Here is a 20,342-nt window from a genome sequence, read left to right on the forward strand (position 1 = left end):
CTTTTTTAATCGAAATTAATCTATTTAGATAATTTATATCAAAACATATTTTTTTTATTTTTGACATAAATAATTTAAGCAGATCAATGTTTTACTTTATATGACCTAAGTAAGCTTGGCATTGATCTGCTTTATAAGAAAGAATTCTAACTTTGTTAATTAATATTATAGTCAAGTACGTAATAGCTTTTTATTAAAATAATTTTGATTTATTTTAAGATAATTGTGTTACAAGAAATCTATAGACATAATTCCAAAATATAGTGAATATATTGCAAGAATATACACCCACAAATTTAATGTATTTATGTAAAGTTATGTAGGCCACAAAACCTCAGTTTTTTAAAATAAGTGAATGACAGAGGTTTATAGGATGGGAAATACTAACGTTAAATATTAAAATGAATATAAATATAAGTGTATATATACATATATATGTATATACAGAGTCCCTTATTAAAGCCAACATTTTCAAAGTACAAATATGTTAGAATATATTAGTGATTGATGCTAGTTGTCATATAAATATGTAGGATATATATATTTAAACTTTTTTTTCTTGTAATTGCATTTTTCACATTGTTCATTAATCAATGTTTTACAAAATTGATTATATGTGTTGTGCACCTAACTACATTTCAGACAAGTCTTATATTTATCTGAATGTTGTTACAAAAAGGAAAATACATTCTGATAAAATCTGAGATGTATTTCTAAGAAAACTTAACATGATCTACAAAGATCTTACAATTTTTGTTTCAGTAAGAATCTGAGAGGCCATTCACACAATAGTCAATTTTTTTTCAATGATTTCAGTACTAACCATTTCATTACTATAAGAAAATCCAAATTACAAAGGTCAAAACTGAAAAAATAAACAATGATCACTTCTTTTCCCTTCAATTTGTAAACACACCTCTGTCACCTTTGGACCTGACCTTACTCTATATTCTTGTTGCAACCCAGTTTATAATTTCTAAAAAAAACTAGAAGAACAAGGTCAATGATGGAGCTGTGAACTCCTTTGGCTTTTCTGACTCACAAGGTGTAGTTTCCTTTTGTTAGACATTAAAACCAATAGTAGTTTGAAATGTATAATTTGTGATATCTAATTAATCAATCATTCACATTCAATTTCTAAAAATCTGTGCTGTGGAATAAAGGGCCATATCATGCATAAAAGTGGAATGGAATGAGTTGCTTTCAATATCAGCCCAACTTGTGGGCTAGGAAATCATGACTTCCCTGAAGTGTCCAAAATAACCTGTAACAAAGGTTAAAACTTCTCTTAAGGAGGCTAGGCAATGAGGAACAAGCAGTCTCTCCCACACCTGGACTTTAACAATCACAAATGTCCCTGGGCCTTCATAAACCAGAAGCAGTCAATGATTTCTCACTTCTCTGCTCTTAGACTTCTCATCCTTCATTCCCTCTTTGCTACTACAATACTATACAGGTATCATTGATTGCATTGATCACGATGCATTATAATTTATTTGCTTATTTGTTATCTTCTCAACTAGATGATGAATTATTTAAGGAAAGACAATCAGTCCTATACTGGTTTATTCACAGCATTTTGCATTTGGGCCATTCCTGGAAAAGTGAGGTGCCCTGGGGCAACTCAGCCCATCTGAGCTTGCCCAAGATAATTGTATTTGAAAAAAACAAAACAACAAAAATATGCACTGCTGGGGGGCGCCTGGATGGCTCAGTCATTAAGTTAAGTGTCTGCCTTCAGCTCAGGTCATGAACCCAGGGTCTTGGGATTGAGCCCCGCATTGGGCTCCATGCTCTGCAGGAAGCCTGCTTATCCCTCTCCCACTCCCCCTGCTTGTGTTCCTTCTCTCGCTGTGTCTCCCTCTGTCCAATAAATAAATAAAATCTTAAAAAAAAAAATAGGCACTGCTGGCATTTTCAATGGGCCTCTTGGATAAAATTAAAGAAAAAAAAATTGAAGTCAGAATCAAAACCACGTACCCCAGTCTCCCAAGCTTTGGGCCCAAAACATTCCCATTGAAGTATCCAAAAACCCTAGAAGGGTCTTTAAAAACATATTTCCAGATCCACAATTTCCAGGAAGTTGTAATATGAAAATTGGTAATTATTATTCAAACAGCTGCTCCTACTCTTTCCTTCTTATGAAAATGATTATCGATACTGATTTTAATTTTTCTATATTATTGGCCAGTCTCCTCTTCTGAAACTCAAAAGACAATAGTTGATACATTGAAATCTTGAACCTAAAATTATTTTTTTCCTGTAAGGCTGATATAAAAAACTCATACTTGATGGTAAAATGGAAAATTGTCAAGTAAATATGGAAGTTTAATATGGCTGTACCATTTTGCTAGGTCTGCTGAAAGAAAAGTCTGCTGGGTGACTTAAATAACAGGAATGGATTTTTCTAGAGTACTAGTGGGAGGCAGAAGTCCAACATCAAGGTAAATAAGGGCTTGCTTTTTTGTTTTTGGGTTTTTTTTGGTTTTTATTTATTTATTTATTTATTTATTTATTTATTTTTTATTTTTATTTTTATTTTTTTTTATTTTTTTTTTTTTGAGGACCTTGAAGGAAGGATTTGTTCCAGGCCACTGTCCTTAGTTTGTAGATGATCAATATCTGTCTTCACATCATCCCTGTTTTGCATATCTGTGTCCAAATTTCCTCTTATAGGGCATCAGTCATATGTGATTAAGACCCATGCCCGAAGACCTTATTTTGACTTAATTACTTCTATGAAGACTCTAACTTGAAAAACAATCACATCTGAAGAAATGGACATTAGGACTTCAACATATGAATTTTAGGAGTGACAAAATACAGCTTATAACAGTGGTTAAATCAATTTTATAAATTGCCTTAAATGGTATATAGGTTTTACTGAATTACTGAGATTTGCAGTGGATTTTCTCTTCTCTGACAGAGCCTCAGTTTTGTTGGTTGAATGCTAAAGAAAATAATGTGATTTCTTTCCAGGAAGATCACACTTATATAAACATATTTCAGAAAGTTTATTTTGGACAGCTATATTAGGAATGCAAAACTGCTGTCACCTGTAACATCATATTTTCACTTACTCATGCTGAATGCCATACACAACATTTTAGAAACACACTTACTTCAGGTGGTAAAAATTCACAGTAAGGTTTCCAGTTCTGCTGCTTTAAGAGTCCATCTATGCAGCTCATCCTCATTATTCTGGATATTTTATTTTGCACATTAACAACTGATAATTTGACAAGTACTGACAACTGCTTTTTGCAGAATCACCAGGTAATATATATGCTACTAAAATTTCACAATAACATCTGGCTAGAGGAATGTGATAAAAATGTCTAGACACATCATTTTGTGATTTTACTCATATTTCACCTTTATTTGCTAGCAGCATTAAAATGAAATGATTGTATATTCATCCCTTCCATCTGGGTAAAAAGTACTTAAATGTCTTAGAATATTAGTTATTTATGTCTAAACAAATGCGATTATTTGACTAATAAAACAAACTGCTAAATAAACCAGACAATCATATAAACTATAAACCCATGTAAAGTTTTCAACCCTCACAATGAGGAGTCTTGTGGAATAAAATGATAGTAAATGTTTACTCTGTGCCAAACACAGGTTGGAGACTTGAAATATATACTATCTACTAACATATGTCATTTTTACAACTACTTTATCAATGAGGCCCTATTATTATCTTGATTTTTACATATGTGGAAACTAAGGCACAGAGGGATTAAGTAATTTATCCAATACCATACTACTGATTACAAAATTCAAACCAAGGTAATGTGATTCCAGAATTAAGACTATTAGCACTGCACATACTCCCATTTCTGAGAACCATTTGAAAACGTACTGAACATTTAAACACATTGACTTTGTTTGCTTTTTTGTTTGCTTAAGTAGGCTCCATGCCCAGCCATGGAACTTGAACGCATGATCCTGAGATCAAAACCTGAGCTGAGATCAAGAATCAGAAGCTTAACCAACTCAGCCACCCATGCACCCCAAACACATTGACTTTCGATCATGAGACTTGAATCCTAATACTAGATCTGTTTCTCATTATCTGTGTAACCTTCTAGAGTCTCAAAATATTCTTACTACCCAGTCTTAACCAAGCCAACCATATCTAGCCAATACGGATCTTTTTCTTTGGGTTTGCCAATCTCCTTGAAGTTTATTCTAGCTGCATCCTTTCAAATATATTATAGTTTCCTCTTCTATGATAAGGTGTCTTATATGTTGTTCTTGGATTAAAAGTGATAATAAACTGAAAAAGCTTAGGATGGTCCCAGTCACAGAGTAACACTTAGTTCTTAGCTGTTACTATCACTAATATTTTTATCAATATTGTTACTAGTCTATTATTATTGATATTACTACCAGTACTGATCATACTACTAATAAAGTTGAACTACAAGACTTAAAATGTTATTAATTTTAATATTTTCTAATGTAAATCTTCTACTGTGATATAAAGCTCAATAGAAAACATACATTTTATACATACAGCCATGATACTCAGAACATAGAAGAACTTGTAAGTCAAAACTTCAAAAGAAATGCTGTTGTAGTTTATAGATAAAAGGAAGGGTTTCCTCGCACTGCCTTTCATAACCACTTATGTTGTTTTCGTGGGTGAGAGTTTCTTTCCAGATTAAGAAAAAATAAGAATTTGATTTTGACTGGATCCCCAATATGCTATATATATATTTACTTTATTGATAAATGCACATATCTACAGTTTACTGACTCATGGTCTATCAAAATTGTAGTGTTTTTAAATTTTATCAACTTTAGGAAATCATCAGCTACTCATATTTTTCTACTTTTTAATAATTTGTATTATTTTATTTTTCATAGCTAGCATATAACTTGGTTCATGATGACTGTAAGGAAATGTTGGGATTTAGATTATTCTGTATTTTGAATTTTAAAAACATAAAAATTATGTACAGCTGAAAATATTTTAAAAAGTCTGTTAATTAGAAAAATAACTCTGATTATTGAGAATAATCATACAAAATATACAACATAGAAGAATTAGAAAACAAATATGTTTTCCCATGTCAGGGATAGAATTTGCAATTGAAAAAAGTAAACAAAACAAGTAAATTATTAATGTTATAGTTACTAATAATGAAGTTTATTTTATAGTAGGACTACCTGGAAATTTTCATTCTATGATCTAAACAGTGATGATGATTAAAATGATAAAAAGTATTATTTATTAATATCTTACCAAATAAAATTTATTATTGTTTCTGAAAAATAGTTTATATATTAATCTGTATATTTTTATTTAGTTTTCAATTAGCAATAATCACGCCTAGGATAAACCTCATTGGCTATGATACTGCCATTGCACAAAGCTATATGTTTTTATTTAGGCTATCTACATTACCGAGAAAATCAAAAAGAAAATAAATCTAAATTCTTCTTTAGATTGTTTCACTAGTATATGTAGTTATAAATATTTTACTTGCATAAGATCCCTAATTCCAGCACTGTATCTGAAAAGTATTTTTGAATAAATACATGGATAATATTATGAAAACATATATATTGTTTTATTGACCATATAAGTGGTTGATGAAGGAATCTCAAATAAACAAGATAACAAACTAAGTCTTTTAATTAAATTAAAGTTAATTATTTTTTTTAGAGAGACAGAGAGGGGTGGAGGGAGAGGGAAAGAGAATCTTAAGCAGGCTCCACGCCCAGTGTGTAAGCCTAACGCAGGTCTTGATCTCGCAACCCTGAGATCATGACCTGAGCCGAAATTAAGAGTTAGACACTTAACCAGCTGAGTGACCCAGGAGCTCCTGTTGTTGTTGTTGTTGTTGTTTAAGTGGTTCAATATTAGAACATAATACAACACTTAAATAGTAAAGAATGTTTTTATTCCCTATAATTTCTTAAAAGTAAGCACTCTGTAAATTACTAGTTAACAGAGGAGAGCCCTGTGGTGACATATTTGGGAACTATTCTAGATTGCCTTGATAGCTGCTAAATAAAATATGCTTTCCTTTGTTCTAAGTGTGTGTTTATGAGCAAACTAACTGTATTCTAAATGTGGAATTAAGAATGAGGTCAATGTCATCATAGTTAGTTCTGTAACATTAAAATGTCTAGACCAAATTATTTCACTTGCCGATCAAATATCCTCATGAAGTAGATAGAGGACCAAGAAAGAGAAATATTTGAAACCTATGCACGTAAGCTTCATTTCAAGTACATTCTTATACTGGCCTATATCATAGGTAATGAGAGATTCTCATTAAGCTTGAGACAAACATGAAACCCATCAGGGGACAAGATGAAAAATTGAAGTTAAGGAATAAATCAATTGATTAAACCAGCATACCTGATTTTTAAGCAACCTGTACCCTTTCCTAGATATACCACCTATCTGCTGACAGGCTGTTGTCATGATAAATTTGAGGTCTTGACCTAGTCTGTCAACAGAGTTTCTCAAGACAGTGGCCTAGACAAATGTTTCTCAAACTGTCTGGGGGGAAGAGCTATACATGTTAATTTCTAATTCTACATGTGTAGCATACAATAAAACAAGTAACTAGGAAAATTAAACCAAAACCCATAACTATACAACCCAGGCTCTATTAAAAAAAAAAAAATATTGGATCCTGTGGCCATAAATGACTATTATATTACTAAAAATGTTCTAAATGTTTATTCTTGCTATTTGTACTTTATCACCATCAGATGACAGATTGAAAATTGACTCAGTCGAGTGACCACGCTATGAGTCGCACAGGGCTAGATCATGTAGCTGGAAATGCACAAGAACATTAGAGAATCTGATTAACAGAATATTAGGATTCACAGAACAGGTGTTTTTATTGTTGGTGACAGTGACAGTGGCTTATCTGTTTTGATGGCTGTTTAGTTTTGTTTTGAGGTTTCTATAAATCTAAACTTCTAGGTAACAAACTTAAAAACAAGTCACACTTTTATTCTGCTTCCTTATCAATTCCCCTTCTCATTGTCAGCTTAGTAACCAAAGACATGCATTTGTGTGATAGTCGATCAGAAACATGACCTATAGCATGTAGATAGCATTTTCCTCTGATGCGATGACAGCAGTCTTGCATGGGATTGGAGGTGCACCTGACCTCATTAACTCCAGCATTTATCCAGTCAAGTTGGAAAAACATTTTTCAAAGTCGCACAATTTTTTTTACACTTTAATTAACGTGACATATTCATTGAAAAGCTGTGGCAGCACTATAGAACATGAAGTTTATACTTGGCAAATTATATGTTCCAGGAAAATGGGAACTTCATCTCATTCTGTTAGATCCAAGCTGTATCTGCATTTTAACTGCAGTCAAGTACAGACTCATATCATTGTTTGCTTGCCAAATATTTGCCAAATTTGCAGCTTTGCGAATGTTTTAGAAAATTCATGGAAGTGTCCTGATGAAAACTAATTTTAGTTTTGGCATACTTGTTTCTTCTGATGTAGCCCCTTTTTATATCCTTCCTATACCTAAGCAATATCTACAGGAGGATACAACACAGAAAGAAAAAAAAAAAAAAAAGATGAAGTACAGCCCCCATGGAACCTTCATTCTCATATAGTTAACTTCTATTAATTTTTGGAATAATAATCTAAGTGAGATAGTATGAGGATAGGGACAGATTTGGGAAAGGTCAAACATTTCAAGACACCAAGTGAAATATCCACTGAGAGGGGGTTTTACTGACAAGTTGTCCTTTACTGCTTTGATTTAAGCACTTATTATTTCAATGGCATTTTTCCTTCATTAATGGGATGAGCAACAATTTATGAAATTAGATAGATCACCTCATTCCACTAAATTACTGATGGCACTTATTTTAAATCATTTAGAATGTTCTCTGTTCCAGAAGCTGTGCTTGGAAAAATGTGAAAAGATGTAAATATTCATAAATTCATATATTTTACATATGTAATATTGGAAATTAAATACATGAATAGTTTATTTTTATCCACATGGTGACATCAGAAAGGATATCAACCAAAATATTAACAACAGTTAACTGGTTATCTTTGGTTTATGGATATTCACTTATTTTAACTTTGTCTTCATATTTTTGTATTGTTTTAATTTTTTTCTATTGAGCAGTTACACAAATTTTAAATCAAGATAGATAATGCTATTTTAATTTTGTAAAACACAAACATATTCCCAACATGTTGGATAATTATGACTGATTAACATCGATAATAATTTCACTCGGGGAAGAAAGTAAAGAGAATATACTTGTTAATCATACTCCATTATGTCTCTGGGCAATTACTGATGACCTCCACTAGTAAATAACTATGCCGTCCAATACAGTGAGTACTAGTGAAAAGGAGTTAATGAGAGATTTAAACATTGCTAATCAGAATTGAAATATACTTTAAGTATAAAATATATAATTGATTTTAAAGACATAGTATGAAGTAAAGTATGTAAATTAACTTAATAATTTTATATTTATTTCATGTTGAAATGATAATATTTTGTACATATTGGTTAAATAAAACATAATTAAAATTCATTTTAGTTGCTGCTTTTTAATTTCTTAAGTGAACATCTGGAACATTTAAAATCGTATATGTGGTTTGCAGTATATTTCTACTGAACAGCATTGATGTAGGGTGTACTCTGGGAGTTTGCTCATTCTCAGTGTTGTACACCTACCATGGCTATGCTCTTAAAACTTGACATTGATTCAGGGCTGTTCACCATTCAATCTCCCTTCCTTTCCACAAAGGAGATGGTTCTGAAGTACAAAATATCTAATATCCAAACACATATCTAACAATATCTGTAGAAAATGCGTACACTGAAAATCGGAAACATTATTTTAAGAAGTGGAATCATTCATGGATTGAGATGTTGTATTTTAAAGATGTCAATTTTTTTGAAACAGATCTCAAGATTCAGAATAATTCTAACCAAAATCTCAATAAGCACAGTAATTCAATCTACTATGTGAATTTATTTGACTATATGTAGAAAATATCTTTTATCTAAAAGACCATATTTATTTTAAAAGAATTGTATAACAATTTACGGGATCTGATTTTATGATTGAAAAATAAACTTCACCTTTCTTTCAGCTCTATTTCATCTAAGCAATTTCATGACACTTGAATTTCTACAATTATTTCATTTCTCTAATTTAAAAGCTTTTGTTTTACCAACCATTTTTACACCCATTCAAATCCAACAACTCCTGAAAACTATAGCTATTTGAACTATAACAATAACTTACAACTAATAAGGAAATTCAGAGAAGAAGACTTTTTATGAGGAAATAGGAAATACGGAATATAAGAGAATAAGAAAGACTCCAAATGCAGCTGATCCTGAACTGAAAACTTTCTTTTATAACAAAGAAATTAAAATTCTGGTGCACTGAAGATAAACTTTGACTTTTTAACAATTTTATTCAGTGACAATGTTTTTTGACACCCATTAATTATAGTTGTGGAGTGTGTTATTAATGTATGCTATTAAATATATTGTTCTTCTTTCTTCTGGAAGGTTCATAGCATAAAAAGGAAATAATTGATCATTTCTGTGGTAAAAGTCATTATTTTCACTGTCACAAAACTGTAGAATAAAACTCATGTGTATCTCACTTATAAAGTAATCAATCATTACCATTCATATTTGATGTTTGAATTCTGTCTCTTCTTAACATCACTTGCACACATTTTCCCATTCTCCTTCTTTGTAAATACTATTTACTGTTCTCCATTAATACTATTGCTATATCCTGGGGCGCCTGGGTGGCTCAGATGGTTAAGCGTCTGCCTTCGGCTCAGGTCATGATCCCAGGGTCCTGGGATCGAGTCCCGCATCGGGCTCCCTGCTCCTTGGGAGCCTGCTTCTCCCTCAGCCTCTCTCTCTCTGTCTGTCATGAATAAATAAATAAAATCTTAAAAAAAAAAAAAATACTATTGCTATATCCTTGCATTAATCCCTAAACATTATTTGAACGGAATATATACCATTGTAACAATAAATAAATATATAATATAAACATATAAATAATTGTAATTTATTCATTAATTTATGCAATATTTCCAGCATTAAGTACTTTTTTAAAAGGTTTTTTTTTTAAAGATTTATTTATTTATTTTAAGGAGAATGAGATGCACAAACAAGGGGAGGGGCAGAGGAAGAAGGAAAGAATCCTCAAGTAGACTTCCCACTGAGCATGAGGCCAACACTGGGCTCTATCCCAGGGCTCTGAGATCATGACCTGAACTGAAACCAAGAGCTGGACATTTATCTGACTGAGCTACCCAGGCCCCCCAACATTAAGTTTTTGTTTTAATTCCAATAGAAGCACCACTCTATATAGATGAGAATATATGAGTGAATGCTGGATTTCCCTTTATGTGTGGGATGGCACCAAAGAAATACACTTCCTTCTCTCCCAATCCAGAAAACTGAGGTTTGCTGCATGACTGGAGGGTGGGGAGCAACTAGGAGAATAGCAGCCAGCACTCCTGGAGGGCTGGAGGACATCAAAGTGACATAGACCCTATTACCCATGTCACGGACACTATCAGGAAGCCTGCCCATGAGCTACTTGGGATGTCTCCTTTGCAGATTTCCAAATTAGCCCATAGGTACTGTCAATGCTCCACAGGCCTCACCTGCACACACCCCACCCTTAGTCCAGGGCCAGCTACTGGTGCATGCCTCCAGTGACATCGAAACTGAGCTTTTGCAGACTGCTAGTGACCATTCCCAGAAAGTCAGTCCAACTGCCAAATTGGAAGCACACAAACAGATGAGCATTCAGCACTTCCCTTAGGGAAAGCAAGCAAACAGGAGTCTGCCTGAATTTGGCCTGCTTTGCTGGATTGAGAGAAAGCATATGATCTTAAGAGTTCCCTTCATGAGAGAACAAGAAATGTGGAGCAGGTATATCCATATAAAAATGTTGGAAAGATGCCTCAAGATCTCTAATAAGGCTGACGAAGTATATTTCTCTCCCAAAGTCTAGTCAGTAGAGACCTGAGATGTTTACTGCTTCTTCAAATGTGAAGGCAGCAATGCAAGATTTCAAGTAACATGAAAAATTAAAGAAACATGACAGGTGTCACCAAAGAAATGACCACAAAGAAATGGAAATCTGTGATTCAAAATAATTGTTTTAAGGAAACTTAGTAAACTACAAGAAAAAAGAGACAATTCAATAAAATCAGGTAAATAATACACAAACAAAAGGAGAAATTTATTTTTTATTGTTTTAAATATTTATTCATTTATTTTAGAGAGATAGAGTGAGTGTGAGAGGGGGGAGGGTAAAGGAGGGGGAGAGAATCTCAAGCAGACTCCCCACTGAGCATGGAGCCAGCTACAGATCTCAATCACATGACACTAAGATCCTGACCTGAGCCAAAATCAAGAGTTGGACGTTTAACCCAATGAGTCACCCAGGTGTCCCAAATTGAGAAGTTTAATAGTGACATAGAAATTATAAAAAAAAAAATAAAAGAACCAAACACCAAGCTAACTGGAATTTAAATAAAAAACTTAAAAAAATAGAAATTCTGGAGCACAAAGCTTATATATAGAAATAATGAGGAGAGATGTGAACATCTCTGGGGAGATGTTCCCAAATCTGGGGAGAGATGTGAACATCAAGTTCATAAAGTGTACAAGTCTCCCCAAAATTCAAACCAAAATAATCTTCTCTGAGACATATTATAGTAGAACTGTCTAAAATCAAAGACAAAGAGATAATTTTTAAAGCAGCAGAAGAAAAAAAATACCTCACATACAATCTGACTATAAGCATAAAACTATCAGCAGATTTTTCAGCAATACCCTGTAGGTTGGAGAGAGTGAGAGGATATATTTAAAATACTGAAAGAGGGCCTCCTGGGTGGCTCAGTCGTTAAGCATCTGCCTTCAGCTCAGGTCATGATCCCAGGGTCCTGGGATCGGGTCCCACATCGGGCTCCTTGCTCAGCGGGGAGCCTGCTTCTCCCTCTGCCGCTCCCTGCCAATCTGCCTACTTGTGATTCCTCTTTCTCTCTCTCTGTGTCAAATAAATAAATAAAATCTTTTAAAAAAATAAATAAAATAAAATACTGAAAGAAAAGAAAACTGCCGACCAAGTCTACTTTACTTAGTAAAGTTGTCTTTCAGAAATGAAAGAGAAATAAAGACTTTCCCAGAGAAACAAAAGCTAAGAAAGTTCATCATCACTAGACCTCCTTACAAGAAAAAATGAAAGTTTTTCCAGCTGAAATGAAATGACACCAGTTAGTAAAAAGAAAACATCAAAGTACAAAACACACAGCTAAAGGTGTGTACAGAGTCAAATTTAGAATACTCTAATATTTTAATATGGTGAAGATCATTTAACTCTATGTAAAGGTTAAAGAACAAAAATATTGAAATAACTTGAGCTACAATAATTTGTTAATGGATGCACAACACAAAAAAAGGCTAAAATGTGACATCAAAAACATAAAATATGGGTGGCTAGTAAAAGAGTAGAGTGTTTGTATATAATCAAAGTTATCATCTCAAAATAGACTGTTAATATCGATAATATGTTTTATGTAAGCCTCACAGTAGCCACAATGCAAAAACCTACAGTAGATACAAAAAAGACAAATTCCAATTTGTCACCAATTCAGAAAGGAAGAAAAAAATTTAAAAAAAAAGGAACTATAAAACAGCCAAAAATAAGTTGGCATTAGTAAGTCCTTATCTATCAATAATTACTTTAACTATAAACAGGTTAAATTTTCCAATCAAAAGACAGAGAGTTGGCTACATGGATAAAATAACAAGATCCAACAATGTGCTGCCTACACGGGCCTCACTTCAGCATTAAGGACACATATGAGCTCAAAGTGAAGAGATGGAAAAGATATCCCATGCTAATAGAAACCAAAGAGAGCAGGGCTAGCTATGCTTAGATCAGACAAAATAGATTTTAAGTCAAAAAATATAACAAGAACTAAAGAATGATAAAGGGGTCAATTTTTATGAGGATAAAGCAATTGTAAATATATTTACAACCAACATCAGAGCACCCAAATATATTAAGCAAATAATACCAGACCTGAAGGGAGAAATAGATGATACAATGATAGTGGGGGACTTCAATACCTCACTCTTAACAATGAATAGATCAGCCAGACAGAAAATCAATATGGAAACATTGGGCTCAAACGACATTAGATCAAATGGATCTGTACAGAACATTACAGACATAGAGAACATTCCTTCCAACAGCAGCAGAATACACATTATTTTCAAGTGCTCATGGAATATTATTTAGGATGTTATTCGAATATTGCATGTCTTTAGAGTCCCAAGTCAGTTGGCTTAACATGTGGAGATTATCTGTGTGGGATTAATCTAATCAAGTATCAGTTTAGTCGGTAAAATTGAGAAGAAAGTTTTCATTAGCTGGTAGCAGAGTAACTCCAAGGTTTTCAAAGAATGAAAGGGAATTGATGTGAGGCAGGTTTTCAGTTGCTAAGGTAGAGGGGTCACATCCACATGTGATGCTGAGATGAAATATTTGAGGGTTTCCTTAAGAACATGAAAGTGGTCCCTGACTCACAACCAACACGAAAACCAGGACCTCAGTCCTACAGTTAGAAGAAATTGGATTCTGCCAACAACCGAATGAACTTATCAATGGTTTTACCAGCAGAGTCTCTGGAGGTATAGAGTCTCTCAAGGTATAGGGTTTCCCTATACCTTGATTGTAGCCTTGTGAGAACCTAATCAGAGAACCCAGTCAAGCCTAGACTTCTGTACTGTGGACCTATAAGCTAATAAATATGTTGTTTTAAACTGTGAAGTTTGTGATCATTTGTTACACAGTCATGGAAAACTAATTTGCTACCTGAAAAGGACTGTTCCCTCTAAGTAGAATTTTGGTTCATTTACTGTCTCATTCCATGGCTTTCCAATATAAGCAAAACAGTAATGTTTGTAATTATCCACTTTTTCACTTCATTGAAGTAGCACTAGGGTTTACCACTACCAGCAGCATTCCAAATGCTACCCAATTTGCACTCTTAAACATAGACAGCTAAGTATAAAGAGAAATACAAGTAAAATCGGCAGATGAAAGAGTCTTCTTATAAGAAACTAAGTATAAGACTCCAGGGGAAAAAAAATTTCAAAGAACTGAAAAAGAGTAGTAACAAAAACAAAAAAAGATAGGACAAAAAAAAAAAAACAACTCTTTATTAAAAACCTTGGAATTATAATTATAAAAATATGTTGATTATATTCATAATACTTTTTTAAAGTTTTATATGTATGCATTCACTAATTTCTCACAAGAAACTTATCAGATAGGCAATGGTTTATCTGTTTTATTGATACAGAAACTAAAGTACAAGCACAAGTCAAGTAAATACTTTGTGCAAATCCAAGCTTATAGATAAAATCAGAAATAAAACTTGAGTTGAAAGTTTAAATCCAGAGCCATGAAAGACAATACACTCAAAATAAGGAATATTTAGAAAAACAAATACAGACATGTAGAAATTTTAGAAGTTACAAAATATTGAAATGTTTAGAATAGTATCTAGATATAAGAACCATAAACAAATATAAGAGAAAAGATATGAAAACAAAAGGAGCGCCTGGGTGGCTCAGTATGTTGAGTGTCTGACTCTTGATTTCAGCTCAGGTCATGATCTCAGGGTCCTGGGATAGAACCTCTCAGGCTCTGCAAGCTGAGTGCAGAGTCTGTTTGAGATTCTTTCTTCCTCTGACCCTCCCCCCCCACTATCTCTCTAAATAAATAAATAAATAAAATCTTAAAAAAAGATATGAAAAAATAGGGATATAAAGTGATCTAGATAATGAGTTCTATGAAATTGAAAATATACAAGTCATCAAAGAGTAAATGAAGAAAACTTCCTAGATTTGAAGGTCATAGCAGTTGTCCAACAAACACTGAAATGGATAAATCCTAGACACATGCCTACACATACTTCAGTAAAATTTTAGAATACTAAGTAAAAAAAAAAAAAAAAAAAGTTTAAGAAAGTAAAAATAGGCTTCTGAAGAAAAAGAAAAAAGAAAAAAACAAGCCCGAAATGGCATAAAAAAATACTTCTTCAAAAATACTGAAACCTGACTATCATTATTTGTTATGCTTAGAACATTTTCTTTTGAATGGTTCATGAGTTGGAATAGTAGACTAATGTTCCCTTAGCTATGTAGTGAATTATATATACACTGTTATGATAATGCAAGTGAATTTCAGGGTTTTTTTTTTTTTAGAATCAACTATAGCTAAGAACCAGAAAACAGTGATAGCTATAGAACAGAATGTAACTGTGAATATGAAAACTTATACAAAAAGAGAAGAGCATGACAGCATGAAGGAATGGAGGCTAATATCTTTACTTTTCCTAAGATAAATCATTATCTAAAACTCATAAATAAATACATGTTGCACAAAATTGTGATATAAATCATAAAGGCATGCAGCTGGAAACTACATATAATGATGTAAATATCAAACTATGGTATGGATATATGAGATAAACAATGAAGATTTAAGTTAGTTGCATCCTTACCTTTCATAGCAGAAAGTGAATAGGTATGTGCTAATCTGAAATATTAAAAAATAGACATTCAAACTTATTGTTAAAATTACAGATGTAACAATCCTGAGGGTGGGTGAGGGCTAGGGGGAGAAGCAAGGGTTTCTGATAATAAGTACTTATGTATTCCTTTGATACAATAAATGTTATTTCTTACAAAAAAAGTTTCTGAACAGCTTTCATCAAATCACACATCTCAACTCTTTCCTGGATTCAAGTGCACAATTACAATCATAGGTCATGTCTTCTTGATTAAACGTATATTAACAATGTTGAGTAATAAGCTACTTGTTTTTTACTGTGAAAAATTCACTGGTAGTGTTCCCATCCTATTTTAAATTCTGTTAGAGCTGATACATCTAAAAATTAATACTTAGTTCACAAAAACATATGCTTTGTAGGATCGGTAGAATGTAGTATTGCAAAATTACAGTATGATTTTATGCCATATCCTTAAAAATTCATTGAATCAGAATTATATACCTTAACTCTTCCACTTATTATTTTGATATTGTTACACAAGTACCCCAACTATTTGGTGTCTCAAGACCCACCTATAACATAGAATAATAATGCTTTACCAACCTATCTAATAAAATTGATATTCAAACAAATTTATCATATCATTTGAACTATAACATATACCTAAACATTATTTTTGAGTATTTTACTTATCCATTTGAAAGTGTTATGTAAATGACAAAAACTCTGTATGATGTTAATTAATGACTAATGCCAGTTTCATCCAAATTTGAAGATATTGATTCAAGAATGGCTAATATGAAAAAAATAAGGTATGGAGAAATTTACTAGGTACAGATTGATAGCATTTCATTTGAAGTCCAATTAAACAAAATAAAGTTATTTTATTTATGTATGTATTTATTTATTTAAAAATTTATTTATTTATTTGAGAGAGAGAGAGCAGGGGGGAGGGGCAGAAGGAGAGGGGGAGAGAGTCCCAAGTGGACTCTGAGCTAAGCCCGGAGTCTGATGCAGGGCTCGATCTCATGACCTTGAGATCAGGACCTGAGCCCAAACCAAGAGCTGGTCGCTTAACTGACTGAGCCACCCCGGCACCCCTAAGATAGTTGGTTTAATTGTGAAAATGTTGGAGATACAGACAATCCTCAATTCCAGAATCTGGAATACTGTTAGAAAAAGAACTCTCCAGGGGTGCCTGGGTGGCTCAGTTGGTTAAGCCACTGCCTTCAGCTCAGGTCATGATCTCAGGGTCCTGGGATTGAGCCCCGCATCGGGCTCCCTGCTCGGCGGGAAGCCCGCTTCTCCCCCTCCCACTCCCCTTGCTTGTGTTCCCTCTCTCGCTGTCTCTCTCTGTCAAATAAATAAATAAAATCCTTAAAAAAAAGAAAAGAAAAACAATTTTCCACATAATTCAAATTACATGACAAAGAGTAAAGGCCGTATTTTTTAAAGTGTTGTAAATGTAGCCTAGAGAAAATGTTATAAATGTATCTTAGAGAATTACACTGGCATGTCACACAAGGTATTTTATACTTAAGCAAAAGTTGACCACTTTCTGTATGGTAGGATACTGTCAATGAGAAACAAATAGCTAACTTTAGAATCATGATTAGTGATGTTTGCCCTCAAAAACTGGGAAAACAGGATATTAATTCAATATCAACTTACCCTTTTTTTTGACCACAAGAATTACAAATATATTAACATCAACTTACCCTTAATTATAATCATATTCTATGGCTAAATAATCATTCATGTTTAAAAGACTTTTTGAATTAGATTACCATGAGTTTCAGAAATATACTGTTATCATTGACTCTAACATCTAGGTACATACTAAGTAATCCAACTTCAGGGTAGTAGGAAATGAACAAAAATATAGTATGTGACAAGTGCTGAATATATTCTAAGTATTTTCATATCTAAACCTGCAATTTATTATTACAACAACATCTTGAAGTAAATTGGATTATGGTCTGAACATTACAATTGAGCAGGTAGGAGATTGAATCAACTATCACTGTAATTGGTATTGACACTGACCAGGTTGTTTTCCAAAATGTGGAAGCTGTGATAATAATAAAAAGAACATCTATGTCTGAGTGTTTTACATACATCATCTCTTTTTATCTTAATTCAACAATCAGTTATGTTGCAGTTGGTCAGCCCATTGAATTCTTAACGCTTAGATCCACATTGTATAAAGGAGAAATAAGGTCAAAATAAACCCAATGGTTACTCTAAATCCAAATAAGTCCCTTGTGAATTTCTGTTTCCTGAACTATCACATACTTACCGAAGATTATTTCTTTCAAAATGTAAAGGGAGCTCTTTCCCATCTTGCAAGATGGCAGGCGAAAAAGCTGAGAAGCCGGATACTAAGGAGAAGAAACCTGAAGCTAAGAAGGCTGATGCTGGTGGCAAGGCTAAGAAGGGTAACCCCAAGGCTAAAATGCCAAAGAAGGGGAAGCCCCACTGCAGCCGAAACCCTGTCCTTGTCAGAGGAATTGGCAGATACTCCCGATCGGCTATGTATTCCAGAAAGGCCATGTACAAGAGGCAGCTAAATCCAGGGTTGAAAAGAAAAAGAAGGAGAAAGTTCTTGCTACGGTCACCAAACCAGTTGGTGGTGACAAGAACGGTGGTACCCGAGTGGTTAAACTTCGCAAAAAGCCTAGGTATTACCCTACTGAAGATGTGCCTCGAAAGCTGTTGAGCCACGGCAAAAATCCTTTCAGTCAGCACGTGAGAAAGCTGCAAGCTAGTATCACTCCCAGGACCATTTTGATCATCCTCACTGGGCGCCGCAGAGGCAAGAGGGTAGTTTTCCTGAAGCAACTGAGCAGTGGCTTGCTACTTGTGACTGGACCTCTGTCCCTCAATCGAGCTCCTCTGCATAGAACACACCAGACATTCGTCATTGCTACTTCTACCAAAATTGATATCAGCAGTGTGAAAATCCCCAAACATCTCACTGATGCTCACTTCAAGAAGAAGAAACTGTGCAAGCCCAGACACCAGGAGGGTGAGATCTTCGACACCGAGAAAGAGAAATAACAAGATTACAGAGCAGCACAAGGTTGATCAGAAAGCTGTGGACTCGCAAATTCTGCCAAAGATCAAAGCAGTTCCTCAGCTTCAGGACTACCTCCGCTCTGTGTTTTCTCTCACAAATGGAGTTTACCCTCACAAATTGGTGTTCTAAATTTCTTACAAAGAACGTAATTAAATAACTGATCCATTAAAAAAAAAAAATGTAAAGGGAGAGGCTAGTTAAAATTCCTTTTCCACTGCAGAGGCCAGTCACATGCTCTCACTCTGAAACAAAGATAGGACCCTGCATTAGTTCCAAGTAATGTACAGATTACTTAAGAATTTTGCATGAAAAAGTTACCATATTCTAGGAAAAAAATAGCATTTATGAAAAAAAAATCAGTAAAAACAAACCATCCCCAAACCAATTAGATTAGTGTTTTGTGACTTATGATACATTGCCTTCTCCTAAAACAGGTTTCACCCATTTCAAGTCATTTGTTCAGCTTTGAAAAAATAAGCATTTTCTGCCATTGTTTTCTAAAGGGCAGATCATGCCTTTTCTATTTGGTATACTATTTTCAAAATGTCACAAAATGGCAAAGAGTAAAGAATCCTAGAGACCGAGAGAAACAAGTTTTGCATATTTAATTGCAAAAGAGTGAGCATAAAAATATCCCCAAGGCATTCAAGTATTTTTTCCTAAAATATGCGTGAATACTTCATTTATGGATATATCAAATAGAGAAATAATCATCTCTTGATTACCTGTACACAGATATCATGCTTAAGTATATTTATGATTGAAAACATTTAGAAAAATTATTCTAAAGGAGTGCATGGATAAGATTATCATTGTTTTCAAGTCTTTGCTTCTATACCTTCCCATCCCCACGTCTGTTAGGATAGATGATGATAACTGATTTAAAGTTATGATCAGACAGAATTTTGGAAAAACATTTGCAACTTTCTCCCTCTTGTCTAAAAATACCATTTCGGGGTGCCTGGGTGGCTCAGTCTTTAAGCGTCAGCCTTTGGCTCAGGTCATGATCTCAGGGTCCTGGGATCGAGTCCCACATCAGGCTCCCTGTTCTGTGGCTGTAACAGGAAGTATGCTTTCTTTTTATGATATTGTGATTTCTTATTGTTTCTATATGAGTGAAGGTTATCCATGGCCTTCTGTAACTAACCATAAGTGGAATGTCTCAAGTCCCACTTTAAAATGTATTTCTGAGTTGGATTCCCTGATGCTATGAATATAGGATGAATGTTAGAATAGATCACCATTCTCTTTGTTAAAAGAATTTGCAGGGCACCTGCATGCCTCAGTTAATTAAGTGACTATCTCTTGATTTCAACTCAGGTCATGATCTCAGGACCCTGAGATCAAGCCCCATGTCAGGCTCTGCACTCAGGGGGGAGTCTGCTTTAGATTCTCTTTCACTCCCTCTGCCCACCCCCCCATCTCTCTCTCTCTAAAATGAATAAATAAATCTTAAAAAAAAAGAATTTGCTGTTAATTCCCACATTCTTACATATATTGTATGATATCTAACATACTGTAGTAACTATCTATCAGTTTTTTAAATACCTAGCTATCTGCCTCTCTGTTTATCTTTCTGTGTCTGTCATATATAAGAGGCTATGTCATGGGCGCCTGGGTGGCTCAGTCGTTAAGCGTCTGCCTTCG

The 20,342-nt window shown here is 33.9% G+C and overlaps 2 pseudogenes; one reads left to right on the forward strand and one right to left on the reverse strand.

Moving 5' to 3' along the window:
* Positions 1–5,276: 5,276 nt before the first annotated feature.
* On the reverse strand, positions 5,277–5,389 carry LOC123834914 (U4 spliceosomal RNA; annotated as a pseudogene).
* Positions 5,390–17,953: 12,564 nt separating this feature from the next.
* Positions 17,954–18,874, forward strand: LOC123834480 (large ribosomal subunit protein eL6-like; annotated as a pseudogene).
* The last annotated feature ends 1,468 nt before the right edge of the window (positions 18,875–20,342 follow it).

Source organism: Mirounga angustirostris, unplaced genomic scaffold (genome assembly GCF_029215605.1).
Source record: "Mirounga angustirostris isolate CCGP_5_RB_7025 unplaced genomic scaffold, mMirAng1.0.hap1 SCAF_1, whole genome shotgun sequence".
Lineage (NCBI taxonomy): Eukaryota > Metazoa > Chordata > Mammalia > Carnivora > Phocidae > Mirounga > Mirounga angustirostris.